The sequence below is a fragment of the Mirounga leonina genome, unplaced genomic scaffold (genome assembly GCF_011800145.1).
Source record: "Mirounga leonina isolate KUSES-001 unplaced genomic scaffold, KU_Mleo_1.0 Mir_101609, whole genome shotgun sequence".
NCBI classification, from domain to species: domain Eukaryota; kingdom Metazoa; phylum Chordata; class Mammalia; order Carnivora; family Phocidae; genus Mirounga; species Mirounga leonina.
In genome coordinates this window covers 2,668,506-2,687,152 of record NW_023270164.1, presented here as the reverse complement: position 1 = coordinate 2,687,152, position 18,647 = coordinate 2,668,506, and positions in this window count along the sequence as shown.

Here is an 18,647-nt window from a genome sequence, read left to right as displayed (position 1 = left end):
CATGTAAAGTATTCTTGGTTGGATATTTCTTTCTTTCAGCACTTTGAATATATTTCCCATTCTCTCCCTACCTGAAAGATTTCTGATGAAAACTCTGCTGATAGCCTTATAAGTAGTTCCCTTATATGAGAATTTTTTTTTCTCTTGCTGCTTTAAAAATTCTCTTTTGCCTTTGATTTTAGACAACTGTATTATAGTATTTCTTAAAGAAAACAATTTTGGATTGAAATTTTGGGGTTGATCTATTAGTTGCATGAAATTGGATATCTAAATCTCTCCCTAGTTTCAAACGTTCTTAGCCATTATTTCTTCAAATAAGCTTTCTGCTCCTTTCTCTTTCTCTTCTTCTGGAATTTCAATGATGCATACATTGTTTCTCTTAATGGGATCCCATAAATCCTGTCTTCATTCCTTTTTATTCTTTTTTCCTTTTTGTTCTCTAACTATATAATTTCAAATATTCTGTTTTTAAGTTCACTGATTCCTTCTTCTGTTTAATACAGTCTGACGTTGAAGCTCTCTAGTAAATTCTTGAGTTCAGTTATTGTATTCTTCAGCCCCCAAATTTGTTTCTTTTTTATGTTTTCTCTCAGTGAAACTTCTCATTTTGTTTTTGTATTATTTTCCTGATTTTGTTGAATTGTTTATGTGTGTCCTTTTGTAGATCTCTGAGCACTCCCAGAACTATTTTTTTCATGGATAGCTATATAATTGCTAATCTTTGTGAGAGGAGAGAGACTAGGGTCTCCTACTCCACCATCTTGGTGACATCACTTCTCCAAGTCACCTTTCAAATAACACTATACCACTTCATGGGTAGTGTGAGTATCTTATAACATAATAATCCTATTTCTTTCCTCCTGTCCTCTGTATCTTTGATGTCATTCCTTTCATTTATATATAAACATACATAAACATGTATATGTTGGCTGATACACACACACACACACACACATATGTAAGCACCCACAACTGAATACATTGTTGTTATTATTTTAAACAGTTATCTGTTAGAGCAATTAAGAATAAAACAGAAGTTTTTATTTTACCTTCCCTTATTCCTTCTTCAATGCTCTTCCTTTAAACAGATCCAAGTTTCTAACCTATATTATTTTCTCTTTCTAAAGAATTTCTTTTACTATTTTTTGAAAGACAGGTCTACTGGCAACAAATTCTCTCAATTTTTGTCTAAGAAAGTCTTTATTTCTCCTTCTCTTTTGAAGGATAATTTCACAGGGTGTTGTTTGTTGGGGTTTTTTTTTTCCTCTTTCAACATTTTATTTCTCTACATTTTCTTCTTTGCATGGTCTCTAAGAAGTCTGATGTGATTATTATCTTTGTTCCACTATAGGCAGGGAGCTATTTTCCTTTGGCTTCTTTCAGGATTTTTTTTTATCTTGGATTTTCTATAATTTGAAAATGATATGCCTAGGTCTACTTTTTCTTGGCATTAAGCTGCTTAGAGTCTTCTGAGCTCTCTGGATATGTGGTTTAGTGTCTGACTTTAATATGGGGCAAATTCTCAGTCATTATTGCTTCAAATATTTCTTTAGCTCCTTTCTTTTTTTCTTTTCCTTCTGGTACTCCTATTATACATGTTACAACTTTTGTAATTGTCCTTGTTCCTTGGATATTCTGTCCTGTTTTTGTTTTGTTTTCAGTCTTTTTTCTCTTTGCTTTCAGTTTTCTGCTTTTTTTTTTTTTAGTCTTTGTTCTCTTTGCTTTTCAGTTTCATTTTTCAGCTAAGAGATTCTTTTTTCTGCAATGCTCAATGTAGTAATAAACCTTCCAAAGGCATTCTTCATTTCTGTTGCAATGTTTTTCATTGCTACCATTACTTTTTGGTCCTTTCTTAAGATTTTCATCTCTGCCTACATTACCCATCTGTTACTGCATGCTGTCTACTTTATTCATTAGAGCCCTTAGCATATTAATCGTGGTTATTTTAAATTCCTTGTCTGATAATTCCAACTCACCTGCCATTACTGGTTCTGATGCCTCCTTTGTCTCTTCAAATTGTATTTTTTGTCTTTTAGTATACTTTGCAATTTTTTTTGATTGCCTGACATGATATACTGGATAAAAAGAACTGCTATAAACAGGCCTTCAGTAATACAGTGCTAAGGGGGGTGGGTAGGGGAAGCATTCTATAGTCTTACGGTTAGGTCTCAATCTTTTAGTGAGACTATGCCTCTGGATTGTAAACTTCACAAGTGTTTCTTAGTTTTTCCTATCCCCTTAGGTGGGACAGGACCTCTAAAGTGAGCTGGAGCTTAGTATTTCCCTTCTCCCACATGTCAGAAGATGTACATTCTCTACAAGATGGCAATTCAATTGGTAGGTATCTGGCAAAGAGAAACTCTCAAGTGCACATGGACACAAGGAACTTCCTACAAGGATATACCTGGCAAAATATTTCTGTAATAGCAAAATACGATGACAACAGTAACAACAACAAATAATACCCAAACAAAACAATAGAAATCCATAAAAAATAGATGGTAAAACAGGCATAAAATTACTTTGTATAAAGGAGTCAAGATATTTATAAGTAAGGGCTATATATAACTACATGGGTAAATTTTATAGCCCCAAAAGAGCAAGTTGCACAAATAACATCAAAACAACTTCTGTAAATATTAAACACACCCTAAACAACACCAACTACACAGATGGAAAAAGTGTGAAAACACAGACAGGAAACAAAAACTACACTTTAAGGTAATGGTTACCTCTCTGGAGGAAGAATTTAGAGAATGCCATTGAGGGGGAATGCAACAGAAGCTTCTGACCCAAAAATATTTAATTTCTTTAAAAAAGAAAATGAACTGAAGCAAGCATGACAAAATGTTAACATTGAATGTATCTGGGTAGGGGATAGATGGGTAATTTTTATATTATTATCTATATTGCTTTTGCACATTAGAAGCAGTGCATAGAAAGACAAGAGAAGTCACATCATCCTTGCTCTCGAAGTGTGTCAGTTATGGACTATACTACGAGGTGCTGTAAATGTCAAAGTGGAGTCTATTTTATTGAAAATTCCCCAAAATCTTGGCCTTGGGGTTATGTTTTCAAGGAAGGTCTTGTGGGATGACAACTATCAGAACACATTTGAGAAGCACTGCCTTATTAGATGGCAGATACCATCAGGAAACATTAAATGTCATTATTAGTCACAACACACAAATGAAGACACAGATGTAAGCTTCTAAAGTTGGGACTGTCATATCCATCCTTGAGGCTTCCCCTTTACCCACTTTCTCCTCGCTTGATGGTTGAAATCAGGCAATTTAGATCTGTAAGTAGTTCAAAGTCAGGAGTGTCAGGGATCCTCAATATCACCACTAATGTCAGAGGTTCATTAGAAGGACTTATGCAAAAAAACTCATAGAACTCAGTATATAGTTGTACTCAGGACTAAGATTTATCACAGCAGTGCAATAAGGATACAGGGCCAGAACCTAAAGGGAAAAGACACAGGTGGAGTCTGGAGGAATCCATGTGCAGGCCTTCTTATGCTCTCTGCCTCCCATGAAGGCTCACACAGAGCATCCTCTTCCCCTCAGCAATGAAAATGCAGCAACATGTGTGATGTTTCTGCCCAGGGAAGCCCTGTGAGACTCATTTTAGGATTTTTACTGGAGGCTTGTCACAAAGGCACCCTCTGCCTATCAAGTAGCAAAAGTCCAGACTTGCAGAAGGAAGAGAGGTACTCAGAATAAAACATATTGTGCAAACAGTCTAAGCATAACAGACATCTTTGTCAATTAGGGAGTGTTAAGAACTCTCCTGATTCTGGCTCAAGGCAAGACTGAAGCAGTAACAGTATCTGTTGAAGAATTTATCTACACTAAAACTCAGCAGACAGTCTTCTTATACAGTATTTATAACAATAAATACGCTCATATAAATCCATGCTTTCCTTGGATAGTTCTTAGTTTTCAATGTTTAATTTTACTTGACATAATTCAAAGAACCAGGGCCAAGGATAAGAAAAGACTTTTTGGTTATTTTTCTAGATGGAAACAGAAACATATTAGAGAACTTCAGGAACAACTAATGTATTTCAGTCACAGAGCCCAAATATGATTACATTTGTTCATCCTAAAATTTCACATTTTAGTGAGAAGATTTCTTTATTTAATTTTAATTTTAAGACTTTCCAAATTAAACTTTACATACTATCTTCTTAAAAGGAAAATTCAGCATTGTTAAAATTCAACTTTATTTTTCTTCTTTCAGTTGTAGATTAAATTTCAAACAAATTGGCTTTCTTGCTTCTAGGGTTGTCTTTCTACCACTTTATTAAAAAATAAAAATTGTTGTTTATTTCAATGTTGTATATTATACTAATCACAAAGATATTGATAGGGGAATATAATGAATTATTAAGTACTGACTTGATAGAAGGAAAATTACCTTTAAGTTATACCATAATCCCAAGAGATTATAAAAAATGAAACCATAAAAATCTAGAGGTAGCTCTTCTTTTCCTCTTCCTTTTCCTTTCTTTTCCAGAACAACTCAGTCATAAAGTCATTAGGCAGAGACAACCAGGAGAGGCATTTGCGCCAGGATAGGGAAAGCCATGGTGGCTCAGAGTGAGGTAAGATAAGCATCTGCATAGGAGGAAGGTCTACTATGGGTGATGGAGATTAAACAGGGTGAACAGGGTGCCCAGACATGAGGGTGGACTGGCTCAGGGTGTCAGAGACTGGGTAGGATGAAAAGGGAGTCCACATAGTGGCATCCAGCTGCAGCAGCCCTGTAGTCCCAGTGGGGTGAGGAAGTAGTTGTAAAAGAGGTGCTGGTGATGGCAAAGGGAAATTCGTGCATATAAGGAAATGATCAAATGAGTGAAAGTATTAAGGATAATGAGATCCAGGAAGAAAATGAGATGAACATTGTAGTGATGGATTGAAATTGGAGATGTCAGTGTGAAGTAATGGTTTTCAGTATTATAGATGTACATGGATAGAAACACAGATATAAATGTTTATGTGTATATACGTGTGTGTATGTATCTGTGTGTATGTGTGTGTACAAATATTGCCTACCTCTGTCCCAACAGAGGAAATGAGAGCAGCAATACCATAATACTAATAATTGCATGAAGCATGCAGATCTTGGTTTCCAAATACTATTCTCCCTTAAGGGAATCAGGGTTTCTTGGAGAAATGGCTGATTCTAAAACTGGGAAAGAGAAAGTACAAATGAGCTTGGGACATCTTATCATAGCATTAATAACTACTCAAAGAACGATGGATGACATGTCAAAAGGACAGAGAAGCCCACTTATAGGGACTCAAGCCTCAAAGTACCTCGCTAAGAAATACAATTTCTATCTTTTGCCTAATTTTCTATCAGGTTGTATATGAGTTTATCATACAGTTTTTTCAGATTCTTTACCTACTCTGTAAACTAATCCTTTCTGGGATATATGTGTGGAAAATGTATTTCTTCATTTGTGGCTTATCTGGCCATTTGTCTTTTGGTTTTTTTTTTTAATTTTTATTTAAATTCCCATTAGTTAACATACAATGTAATATTAGTTTCAGGTGTACAATATAGTGGTATGTGTGGAAAACGTCTTTTCCTCATTTGTGGCTTATCTGGTCACTGTCTTTAAGGTATTTTTGATAAACAGTCATTATTAATTTTAATAGAGCTGAATTTGTCAATTTTTTCCTTTATGGTATGTGCTTTGTGGGCCTTGTTTTATAATGTTTTTCTACTCCACATTATAAAGATTGTGGGCTATATTGTCTTCAAAAGATTAAAAGCTTTACCTTTTACAATTGGTCTTTAATCCACATACTGTGTTTGTTTATGTATGGAGTGATACAGAGAGACAATTCCTTTATTTGCCTAAGGGTAACCAATCATCCTGTCACCATTTACTATCCTAAGGAATAGTCATTTCTTTTCCCACCTGAGTATTCTAACCCAACACCAGTACCACACTGCCATAATTCCTATAACCTTATGATAAATCTTAATATCTGGTAAAGAAAAAAAGAACTCTCCTGAAACCTCAACCCCCAGACACGAGCCAAGGGCCAAGTTTAAAAGCAGGCCTTCCTAAGGATACCAGTCTCAGATCTACTATGTTACCTCTTCTCTGCAGAGGACAATTGGCAGAGACCTCAGATAATGGAATCAGGTATTAAACAATCCGATGGGAGAGAATGATGAGGTGAAGCCAACAAGCTGAAACCTACTAGGGAAAATGAGAGCTTTGCATTAAAGTCCATAAGACTGATTACTAGAGAAGACCCAGCTTGACAGCAATTAATGTGAAAAAAACCCACAAAAGTTTGCTCCTTAATATGAATTAATAGTGTTAACTGAGCCACTGGAAAAACTAATGGAATCTTATTATAAATTAATGGGAGTGTCATGTCCAAATTAATGGACAGAGAACTCCCATGGTATTTTGAAATGATCAGACATCATTTGGAAAATGAGTACATTTCTAAGGTTCTTATTATAATACAAATATGAATAAATAAGAGCAGTACAGTGGGTAGTGTGGGTCGCTAGGGTGACACTGATATGTGAGCAGTCTTAACATTTTTGAAATGAGGTTTTGAAAATTTTTAAATGAGTCATAGTTATTTTCTTTTGCTCCATTTGGCAGAATTGAGAACAATAGTGGCAACTTTAGGGAAGCAGATGCAGTGACAATATAAAAAGGAATTAGAAGAGCCCAACTCTGGAATTAGTCGACTCAGGCAAGAATGTGTTTCCCAATAATGGAAGCATTCGGATAGCTGAAGGAACATGTATCTCTGTACTGGATAAGACACTGAACTGGAAGACCTATAGAGTCTCTTTCCACTCTAAAATTCTTGACCCTATGGTTTTATTGATTTAGACATTTTTCACTGTGCCTATGGCTTAGATGCTGCTGAACTGAAAGCCAAAGTAAAAGCAAGCATGATCTTTGCCCAGTGTCTCTGAATTTGACTCTGAGTGTTGCAGCAAGAACCATGGGTACACTCACAAGCACTGAGGGCTCATTTCATAACATTTCCTCATAGACACAAGGCCCTAAATATGGAGACAAAAATGTCATTGGCAATATTCAAGCTTAAAATTTCTACCTATAGAATTTTTTTTTTTTTTTAAAGAGAGAGAGCTCACGAGCGGTGGTGGGGGGAGGGGAGAGGTAGAGTGAAAGGGAGAGAGAGAGGATCTTAAGTAGGCTCCAGGCCCCTAGTGCAGAGCCCAACACAGGACTCAATCCCATGATCCTGAGCCAAAATCAAGAGTCAGATGCTTAACTGAATGAGCCACCCAGGTACCCCTTCACCTATAGAATTAATCTTCAAGGATTATATGACAAACATCAAAACACTACTTCAATGAGGGAACCTATTAGATTCTAGATATGATTTCAATAAACATCAGGAAATGCCATAGTACCAACTGGCCAGAATCCCTCACATTTCACCATTAAAAATTAATTTTTCTGTATCTTAAAAATATGTTGATTTTCATAAAACCCCTACTAAAAAGAAACATCCAGGACTTCCAGGGAAGACAGTGGAGTAGGAGGATCCTAGGCTCACCTCGTTCCATGGTTACACCTAGATAACATCCATATCAGAGTAAATAAATCAGAAAATGACCCAAAGACTGGCAGAATAGACTTTCCACAGCTAAATGTAAAGAAGTGGCCACACAGAAGAGGGTAGGAAGGTCAGAAGAAGAGACATGGTCAAGAGCCAAACTTGTGGGACTATCGGTGGGAGGGAGGGAAACCACAGGTGCAGAGAGGAGAGAGGCAATCCCACACCAGGGGACCTAAACTGGAAAGACAAATGCCCATAATATTTGGCTTTGAAAACCAGAGGGGCCTAATTTTGTGAGTTCCTATAATCAGTGGAGCTTAATAGCAGAAACTTTAAAAATCAGTGGCTGTGCTCTGGGAGAACCAGAGGGCAACAGGAAAGACATTCTATGATCATGGATTTGGAGAACAAGTATTGTCAAAGTATCCTTGCTAGCCACAGCAATCTACAGATTTAATGCAATCCCTATCAAAATACCAATAGCATTTTTCACAGAACTAGAACAAACAATACTAAAATTTGTATGGAACCACAAAAGACCCCAAATAGCCAAAGAAATCTTGAAAAGGAAGAACAAAACTGGAGGTATCACAATACCAAATTTCAAGATATACTACAAAGGTGTAGCCATCAAAACAGTATGGTACTGGCACAAAAACAGATGCATAAATCAATGAAACAGAATAAAGAGCCCAGAAATACACCCATGATTATATGGTCAATTAATCTTCAGCAAAGGAAGCAAGAATAAGCAATGGGAAAAAGTCTCTTAAGCTAATGGTGTTGGGAAAACTGGACAGCTACATGCAAAAGAACGAAACTCTACCACTTTCTTACACTATATGGGAAAGTAAACTAAAAAATGGATTAAAGACCTAAATATGAGACCTGAAACCATAAAAATTGTAGAAGAGAGTACAGGGAGTAATTTCTGACATCAGTGGTAGTAACATTTTTCAAGATAGGTCTCCTGAGGCAAGGGAAATAAAAACAAAAATAAACTATTTGACTACATTAAAATAAAAAGCTTCTGCATAGCAAAGGAAACAATCAACAAGACTAAAAGGTAATCTACTGAATGGGAGAAGATATTTGCAAATGATATATATGATAAAGGATTAGTATCCAGAATATACAAAGACGTGATACAACTCAACACTAAGAAAACAAATAATCCAATTAAAAATGGGCAGAAGACATGAAAAGACATTTTTCCAAAGACACCTAGATGGCCAACAGACACATGAAAAGATGCTCAACATCACTTATCATCAGGGAAATGCAAATCAAAACCACAATGAAACATTACCTCACACCTGCTAGAATGGCTAAAATAAAAAACATAAGAAATAACTAGTGTTGGTGAGGATGTGGAAAAAAAGGAACCCTCTTGCACTGCTAGTGGGAATGCAAACTGGTACAGATACTATGGAAAACAGTATGGAGGTTCCTTAAAAAATTAAAAATAGAATTAAATACTGGGAATTTATACAAATAATATGAAAACACTAATTCAAAAAGGTATATGCACCCCTATGTTTATTGAAGCATTATTTACAATAGCCAAATTATGGAAGCAACCCAAGTGTTCATCAATAGATGAATGGATAAAGAAGATATGGAGTGTGTGTGGAATATTACTCAGCCATAAAAAGAATGAACTCTTACCATTTGCAACAACATTGATAGATCTAGAGGGTATAATGCTAAGTGAAACGTCAGAGAAAGACAAGCACCATATGGTTTCACTCATATGTGGAATTCAAGAAATAAAAAAAATGAACAAAGAAAAAAAACAAAAAAAAACAACCCAGAATTTTTACATAAACATAGAGAATAAACTGATGGTTACCAGAGGGTAGGTTGATGGCGAGGACGGTGAAACAGGTGAAGGGGTTTAAAAAAATAAATAAATAAAATAAATGTCTGTATAGTGGCCCATTGTATGATATATTACAATCTATTTACCAAGCCTGTATTATTTGACACTTAATTCTATATATTAACACATGAAATTTGGCCTATCCCAAAAATGAAGTTTACATAGATAACGTTTGTGTTTTGTTTCATGCTTTGTTTTATCTCAGAGACATTAGTGGTAAATTTTCAGTTAAAGGAGGACATAATTTTTAAAGCCAGTAATCCCAGGCAAAGAGCATATGACTCTCCAGAATATCTCATCAGGTCCACTTCTGTTTAGTCTAGTTTAATGAATGGGCTTAGAAAATTGATTCAAGTGACTGACTAGTGGAAATAAGCTTAGGAAATGTTAAGCATCTATGATTTCTTCATTTAAACTAAAGCCTTGGTTGGACTCCAGAAGGAAAGCAAGTCATCTTTTGAAATGTAGCTGATGTAAAGAAGTAAAGAAATGTTATAATAAAATACCTGCATTTGTTGGCCTTAGTTGAGCTCAAAGGATCAAGCAATTGACCCATGTAAGTGGGACAGAGATCCCATTGTCTTTACTAGTACCAGCAGAGACACGTGTTGTAACCATGGTTTTCACATTTAATAAGGTAGTGTAGAAAAAAATTAGCTTTCCAGGGTTCTCTAAACTTTTTGTCTCATGTAAAAAAAATACCGAGTTGCATAAGAAAATACTGAGTTTGTATCAGTAAGAAAAAAATTAGTTATATCCCCATCATGTATATGTACATTTTATTTATATTCTTAACTCCTTTGACTTATTCAAACTACTTCCTTGAAACAACTAAAACCCTAGTCACTACCAGCTCTCTACCTATTCCACAGCTGTGCCCTGCTAATGCATTTGGCTGGAATAAAACCCACAGCTATGCAGATGGGTTTCTGTTTAAATTCAAGTTGCAAACCTCATGTAGGCCCTTAATGCAGCTGGGCCATTAGACTCTTCTTCCCTAATCTAGTCATTCCCCTTCAAGTGTATCTCAAACCTTAGTGTGAGATCACCTGGGCATCTTGATAAATACATTTTTTGATCTTACCATGTAGCATGAGAGCGTGTGTTTCTAACAAGCTTCCAGGTAAGGTACAACACTGGTGACCTTTGAATAGCCAGGTTCTAGATGACTATTTTGTACCATAATATCTCTCTTTAAACTTCTTTTTTTTTTTTTTTAAGATTTTATTTATTCATGAGAGACAGAGAGAGAGAGAGAGAGAGAGGCAGAGGGAGAAGCAGGCTCCCAAGGAGCAGGGAGCCCGATGCGGGACTTGATCCCAGGACGCTGGGATCATGACCTGAGCCGAAGGCAGACGCTTAAACATCTGAGCCACACAGGCGCCCTCTCTTCAAACTTCTAACACCTCCTCCCCTACTTCCAGCTAGTGGCTTGTTTTCCACTGTACTGAAAGTCATAGGGATCAGAAGAGGATTTCACAGACTCCACTACCTTATCTACTCACCTGCCAGCATCTGGACCTTCTCACCTGTTAGGCATCTCAAATATAACTTGCTTAAAAATGAACTTCCTTATTTTTTAATTTTATTTTCAAAAATATTTATTTATTTTATGTCATTTTCTTGTGGTATGAACTTTTTTTTAAGATTTTATTTATTTATTTGAGAGAGAGAATGAGAGAGAGCATGAGAGAGAGGAAGGTCAGAGGGAGAAGCAGACTCCCTGCCGAGCAGGGAGCCCGATGCGGGACTCGATCCAGGGACTCCAGGATCATGACCTGAGCCGAAGGCAGTCGCTTAACCAGCTGAGCCACCCAGGCGCCCCGTGGTATGAACTCTTAACATGAGACCTACCCTCTTTTTATTTTTTTTAAGATTTTCTTTATTTATGAGAGAGAGGGAGAGAGGGAGTGGGTGTGCGAAAGAGTGAGAGAGAGCATGAGCAGGGGGAGTGGGAGAGGGAGAAGCAGGCTCTGCACTGAGCAGGGAGCCCAATGCGGGGACTCAATCCTGGGACTCCAGGATCATGACCTAAGCCAAAGGCAGAGGCTCAACCAACTGAGCCACCCAGGCGCCCCTGAGACCTACCCTCTTAATAGATTTTTAAGTGTACAATGCAATACTGTTATCTATATGCACAATGCTGTACAGCATATCTCTAGAAATTATTCATCTTGCATAACTGAAATTTTATACCCATTAATTGCCAACTCTCCATTTTCCCCTCCTCCTAGCCCCTAGCAACTGTCATTCTATTCTTTGATTCTAAAAGTTTTACCATTTTAGATACCCTATACAAGTAAAATAATGCAGTAGATGTCCTCCTATGCCTGGCTTATTTTACATAGCATAATGTCCTCAAGGTTTATCCCTGTTGTCCAATATTGCTGGATTTCCTACTTTTTCAGGCTGAATAGTATTCTTTGGTAGGTATGTAACACATTTCTAAAAATACCTTCATCTGTAGATGGACATTTATGTTTTTTCTAGATCTTCATTACTGTGAATAGTTCTATAAAGAACATAAAAATGCTAATATCTTCTCCAGTTCCTGATTTCAATTCTTTTGAATAAATACACAGAATTTGGATTGCTATATCATATGGTAGTTCTATTTTGAATGTTTTGAGGAACCTCCATATTATTTTCCATAGAAGCTGCACCACTTTCCATTCCCACCAAGTATATAAGGGTTGCAATTTATCCACGTCCTTGTCAACATTGTAGTCTTTTAAAAAAAATTTAATTATCACTGATGATTAGTGACATTGAGCATTTTTTCATACTATTGGCTATTTGTATATATTAATTGGGGAAATGTCTATTCAAATCTTCCCATTTTAATTAAATTTAATTCCCATCTTGAATTGTAGGAGTTCCATACATATTTGGGAATAACTGCTTACCTGATATATGGTTTGCAAATGTTTTCTCCCATTCTGCAGGTTACCTATTCATTCTGTTGATTGTTTCTTTTGCTGTGTGGGGTTTTCAGTTTGATATAGTCCCACTTGTCTATCTTTGCTTTTGTTGCTTATGCTTTTGTTGTTACATCCATGAATTTGTTGCTGAATTTGTTGCCAAGAGCAATGCCATAAAGCTTTTCCCCTATCTTTTCTTCTAGTTTTATAGTTTTGGAAATAGACAACCTGAACAGATCTATACCTGGTGGGAAGGTTGAAACAGTAATCAAAAATCTCTAAAGAAAGAAAAGCCCAGGGCTGGAGGGCTTTGCTGATAAATTCTACCACACAGACAAAGAAGGTATAACACCAATTCTTATCAATTGCTTCCAACGAATTGCAGATGATAGAACATGTCTAAAGTCATTTTACGAGGCTAGCATTACCCTGATAAATCCAGAAAAAGATGCCAGAACAAAGAAAAACTATAGACTAATATCCTTGATGTATATGGATGTAAAAATCATGAACAAAATACTAGCAAACTGAATTTAATAGCATATTAAAAGGATCATACACCATGAACAAGTGGGATTTTGTTATGGCAGTCCTTAGAAACAAATACACTTCCAGTTTTGCTTGTCCACAACATCTATTTAACCTCTTCATGATTATGTAAAACATCTGAAGGTATTCTGTATAGAAAAAATGAAGGAACAGGGGCCATCTCCTACTGTTTCATAGTCAGTACTGCCAGCAGTGATTTAGGCTTAGCAATAAGTTTGAATCCAAAGATATTGCATTTAATAATCAAATTGCTTTTGGGTGTGTATATGAGGAGAAAGGTGAGAGATGTAGATTAAGGCTGTCCATTCATTGTTGCAAACTGCAACGAATCAGAAACATCAAACACAGAAAGCCAATAGCCATGAGACATACCTGAGAGGGGTCAAGTGTTAATTCTGTCAAAAGTGGGCAGAACCTGTAACATATGTCCTCTCTCAACTTGCAGCTTTCAGCAGGAATCACAAGTTAGGAATGCAATAGTCTCTGCAGAAATACAGAGCTGGTCAGCATCTCGATTTCATGGTCCCATCAGAGAACAAGCCCTTTCCCATAAGCATGCATATGTGAACCAGAGAGCCCAGCAGCATCCATAATGTTTTTCTAGTTTAGGGCCTCACTGATGAGTATTCCAAATCTGCAACAAAGACCCAGAATCTGATTTTGGTTCACTGAGTAAAGCAACTTTGCAGATTTTGGTTCCACGCAGCTAGTGCTGAGGCTTAAATAGCCCATGGTAGACAGTATCAGCTTTTAGTCAGGCCCAGGCAATCAAGATCTATGAATTCGGTATTATTAAAAAAGCTTAGATGTTGCAGGGCCAGACTGCCAGCTTTGTTCCAAATCCAGGTGACAATCAAGGCTTGCCTAAGCCCTGTCAGTCTTGGAGTTGAACTTGACCCACTAAAAAATATACAGGCTGGAAAATCTTCTAAGGGTCAGACATCTGATTTCATAAGAGCTCACTAACAAGTAAAACTGCATTCTAAAACTCCAAAAATGTATCTCCACTTGGAGATTGCTTCTCTTTCATGTTGTCTCTCTTTTACCAGAGACCCCAATAGGCAAAACTCACAATAATTTATTGTTTTCAATCTTCAAAGAACTCAAATTCCAATCAGCCTACCAGTGGCTAAAAGTAAGAATGTCATGTTTGACTAACCCATTTTTTTAAGCTTTCCCTGAGTGGGATGATCCCTGCAGCATTTATATAATTATAAGCATACAGTATTTTATATCAATTTATTGATACACCCTGATGCAATAGCCATAAACACATTTTTAAAAACTGTTTCTTTTTCTCATCGCAAATTCACTCAACCCCCTAACAAGAAATTCAGATTTACAGGTTTAACATTGCAGATCCCTGAGATACAGACTAGAATGTGGTGTGGGAAAGAGTAGCAGTTAGCTGCTATTTTGGTAGCAGCTAAGCCAAAGAAATGGCTAGAGTGTTCCTCTCCCTCCTTTTTTCCTCAAAGTTTATCTAAAGCTTTGCTCCAGTCCTGGGAACTGAATTTTTTCTCCCACTTGGAGGAAAGAAAAATACAGACTTTTAACATTTTTGGCTGGCCCAAGCTTACCTTTGGAAATGAGGGGGTCCTTTTTCCTGCAGTCTGGAGCAAGTACAAAAACCAAAGGCTGGGCGCCTGGGTGGCTCAGTTGGTTAAGCGACTGCCTTCGGCTCAGGTCATGATCCTGGAGTCCCGGGATCGAGTCCCACATCGGGCTCCCTGCTCGGCAGGGAGTCTGCTTCTCCCTCTGACCCTCCTCCCTCTCATGCTCTCTGTCTCTCATTCTCTCTCTCTCAAAATGAAGAAATAAAATCTTAAAAAAAAAAAAAACAAACAAACCAAAGGCTTTTTACACATTTTTTTCAGTTAGCCTTCATGGCCAAATTAGTAAGACGATCCAACAGGTCAACTCTCCTGGTGTTGGATCTATCACAACAGAGAATAGCTCAACTGCTATTTTCATACTAGAGATGACTCCATAGCCACTCAGGCACCAAAGGGTTGTCATCTCCCACTCCTTCATTCTTCCATTTCCCAAACCATGCTTTTGCCATATTTCAGTGAGTCAGGGTCATTCGAGGATATCTTACTGCTGCCACCACTATGGTGGGGGTCTCCGGGATCACTGCCAGGTTTGATGATTGACAAGGAGGACTCACAGGACACCGTAAATAGTCATACTTAAGGCTTTAACTTATTATAAGGAAAAGCTACACTGAAAAATAAGCAAGGGGAAGACACATGGCACAAAGCCAGGAGGAAACCAGGTGGAAGTTTACAAAAGTCCTCTTCCAACGGATTCACACAGATCACATTTAATTCCTCCAGCAACAAGGTGAGACAACAGATGTGAAATGCTGTCTACCAGAAAAGCTCTTTAGAGACTCAGTGCTCAAAGTTTGTATTGGGATCTGGACATGTAGGCACCCTCTGCTTAGCAAATACCAAGATTCCATACAAACAGAAAGATCACATGTGTTCAACATAAACAATATTGTTTTCACACTTTTGGCACAATGAGGCATTTTTATCAGTTAAGGAAGGATGGGAACACTCCCAAAATTGAAGTTCCCAGACACTAGTCAAGGTCTAACATTGCAAGGAGGTCTGATATAACTCATTTATGCATAGTCGGTATAACTTACTCAAACAGGGCACTTAACCTCTACCCACTCGTAGAATAAGCCCGATACAATAACATCTGTATTTAAAGTACATAAGCAGCAACTAACAGGCTTTTTGTAGGTTAACAGACAATAGTTTCAACTCACCTAATAAAAATCATACTTCCAACCATGTCAGAAGACTTGAAGTAGCCAAAGTGTGATATTAGGAATTCATTTTTCAATAACATAAGAGAGGAATTACATTTTTAATTTTTAAAAATCTTTATTGAAATATAATTCAAAAAACATAAAGTCTGACCATTTAAAGTAAAAAATTCAGTGTTTTTTAGTATACTCACAGAATTATGAAACCATTACCAAAATCTAATTTTAGAACATTTTCATCACCTCAAAAAGCAACCCATTAGTAGCCGCTCCCCATTCTCCCTGACCCCAGCACTAGGTAACCCCTAATCTATATTCTGTCTCTATAGATTTGCCTATTTTGGAAGTTTCATACAAATGAGGTTTCTTTAGGCTGGCTTCTTTCAGTTTTGCTTAATTTTGAAAGTTCATCCATGTTTCAGTATATAGCAGTACTTCATTCCTTTTTATTGCCAAGTTTTCTATACATGGATAAATCGTATTTTGTTCATGCATTCATCAGTTGATGGCAAAGGTTTCTTTTTTTTTTTTTTTAAGATTTTATTTATTTGACAGAGAGAGACACAGTGAGAGAAGGAACACAAGCAGAGGGAGTGGGTAAGGGAGAAGCAGGCCGAGCAGGGAGCCCGATGCGGGGCTTGATCCCAGGACCCCGGGATCATGACCTGAGCGGAAGGCAGACGCTTAACGACTGAGCCACCCAGGCGCCCTGATGGCATTAGGTTTCTTTCAAATTTTTTATTATTATTGATGCTGCTATAAACATTTATGTAGTTTACATGTGGAAGTATGTTTTTATTTCTCTTGGGTAGATATCTAGAAGTGGAATTGCTGGGTAATATGTTAACTATATGTTTAGCATTTTGAGAAACCGCCAAAATGTTTTCCAAAGTGGCTATACTATTTTGTATTCTCACCAGCAATGTACAAGTGTTTCAATTATTCCATGTTTTTACTCACACTTTTTCTTTTCTTTTTTTTATTATAGCCATCTAGTGTATGTAAAGGTGTATCTCATTATAGCTTTGATTTTAAATTCCCTTGCGACTAATGATGCTGAGCATCTTTTTATATCATTACTGGCCATTTGTAGATCTTCTTTGTTGAATCTCATTTGTCTATTCAAATCCTTTGTCCATTTTAAAATGGAGTAATTTATCTTTTCATTATTGAGTTGTAAAAAGTTATTTTTTAATATATTTTGGATATAAGTCCTTAGCAGATACATATATTTTTTTAAGATTTTATTTATTTATTTGACAGAGAGAGATAGCGAGAGCAGGAACACAAGCCGGGAGAGCGGAGAGGGAGAAGGAGGCCTCCTGCTGAGCAGGGAGCCTGATGCGAGGCTCGATCCCAGGACCCTGGGATCATGACCTGAGCCGAAGGCAGACGCTTAACGACTGAGCCACCCAAGCGCCCCTCAGATACATGTTTTGTAATATTTTCTACCATTGCATAGATTATCTTTGACTTTCTTAATGGTATTGTTTATAGCACAAAAGTTTCTAGTTTTGATGAATTTATATTGCTTTGTTGCTGTGCTTTGGCTATCATATCTAAGAAGTCATTTCTTAACCCAAGGTTATGATGATTTACTCCTATGTTTTCTTCTAAGAGTTTAATAGTTTTAGTTCTTATATTTCGGTTTATGATCCCTTTTGAGTTAATTTTGTGTGAAGTGTGAGGTACGGTTCCAACTTCATTCATTCATAGGTGGATATCCGGTACTCTTAGCAATATTTTTTGAAAAGACTCTTCTTCCCCAATCAAATTGTTGGTACTGTTGCTTAAAATCAATTGACCAGGGGCGCCTGGGTGGCTCAGTCGTTAAGCGTCTGCCTTCGGTTCAGGTCATGATCCCAGGGTCCTGGGATCAAGTCCCACATCAGGTTCCGTGCTCGGCGGGAAGCCTGCTTCTCCCTCTCCCAATCTCCCTGCTTGTGTTCCTGCTCTCTCTATCTCTCTCTCTGTCAAATAAATAAAATCTTAAAAAAAAAATCAATTGACCATAAAAGTAAGGGTTTATTTCTGGACTCTCAATACTAATAATATGAGTATCTTTATGCCAGCACCACACTGTCTTGATTACTGAAGCTTTTTACTAAGTACTGAAATTTCAAGATTGTTTTGTGTATTCTGAGTTCCTTGCATTTCCATGAGTTTTAGAATTAGGATACATCTTGATTCCTACAAAAAGGCAGCTGGGATATTGACAGGGATTGCATTGAATCTGTAGATTAATTTGGGGAACACTGCAACTTAATATTAAGTCTTTATATCTATGAACATGGGACGTCTCTACATTTACTTAGATATTCTTTAATGACTTTTGACAATGTTTTATAGTTTTTAGTGTACGATTTTACACTTCTTTTGTTAAATTTATTTCTAGGTATTATTTTTGATGCTACTGTAATTGAAATTTTAACATTCCTTTTTCAGATTGCTTATTACTAGGGTATGGAAATAGAATTGATTTTGGTAGATTAATCTTGAATACTGCAGCCTTGCTGAAATCACTTATTATTTTTATTTATTTTATTATTATTATTTTTTTATTTATTTATTTGAGAGAGAGAATGAGATAGAGAGCATGAGAGGGGGGAGGGTCAGAGAGAGAGGAAGACTCCCTGCTGAGCAGGGAGCCCGACGTGGGACTCGATCCCGGGACTCCAGGATCATGACCTGAGCTGAAGGCAGTCGCTTAACCAACTGAGCCACCCAGGCGCCCTCACTTATTATTTTTAATAGGTTTTAGTAGATTCCTTGGGAATGTCTATGTACATGATTATGTCATTCACAAACAGAGATAGGTTTATTTCTTCCTTTCCAAATGGGATGTCTTTTTTTTTTTTTTCTTTCTTGCCTAATTACTTTGTCGAGACCCTCTTGTAAAATGCTGAATGGAAGTGGTGAGAACAGAGATCCTT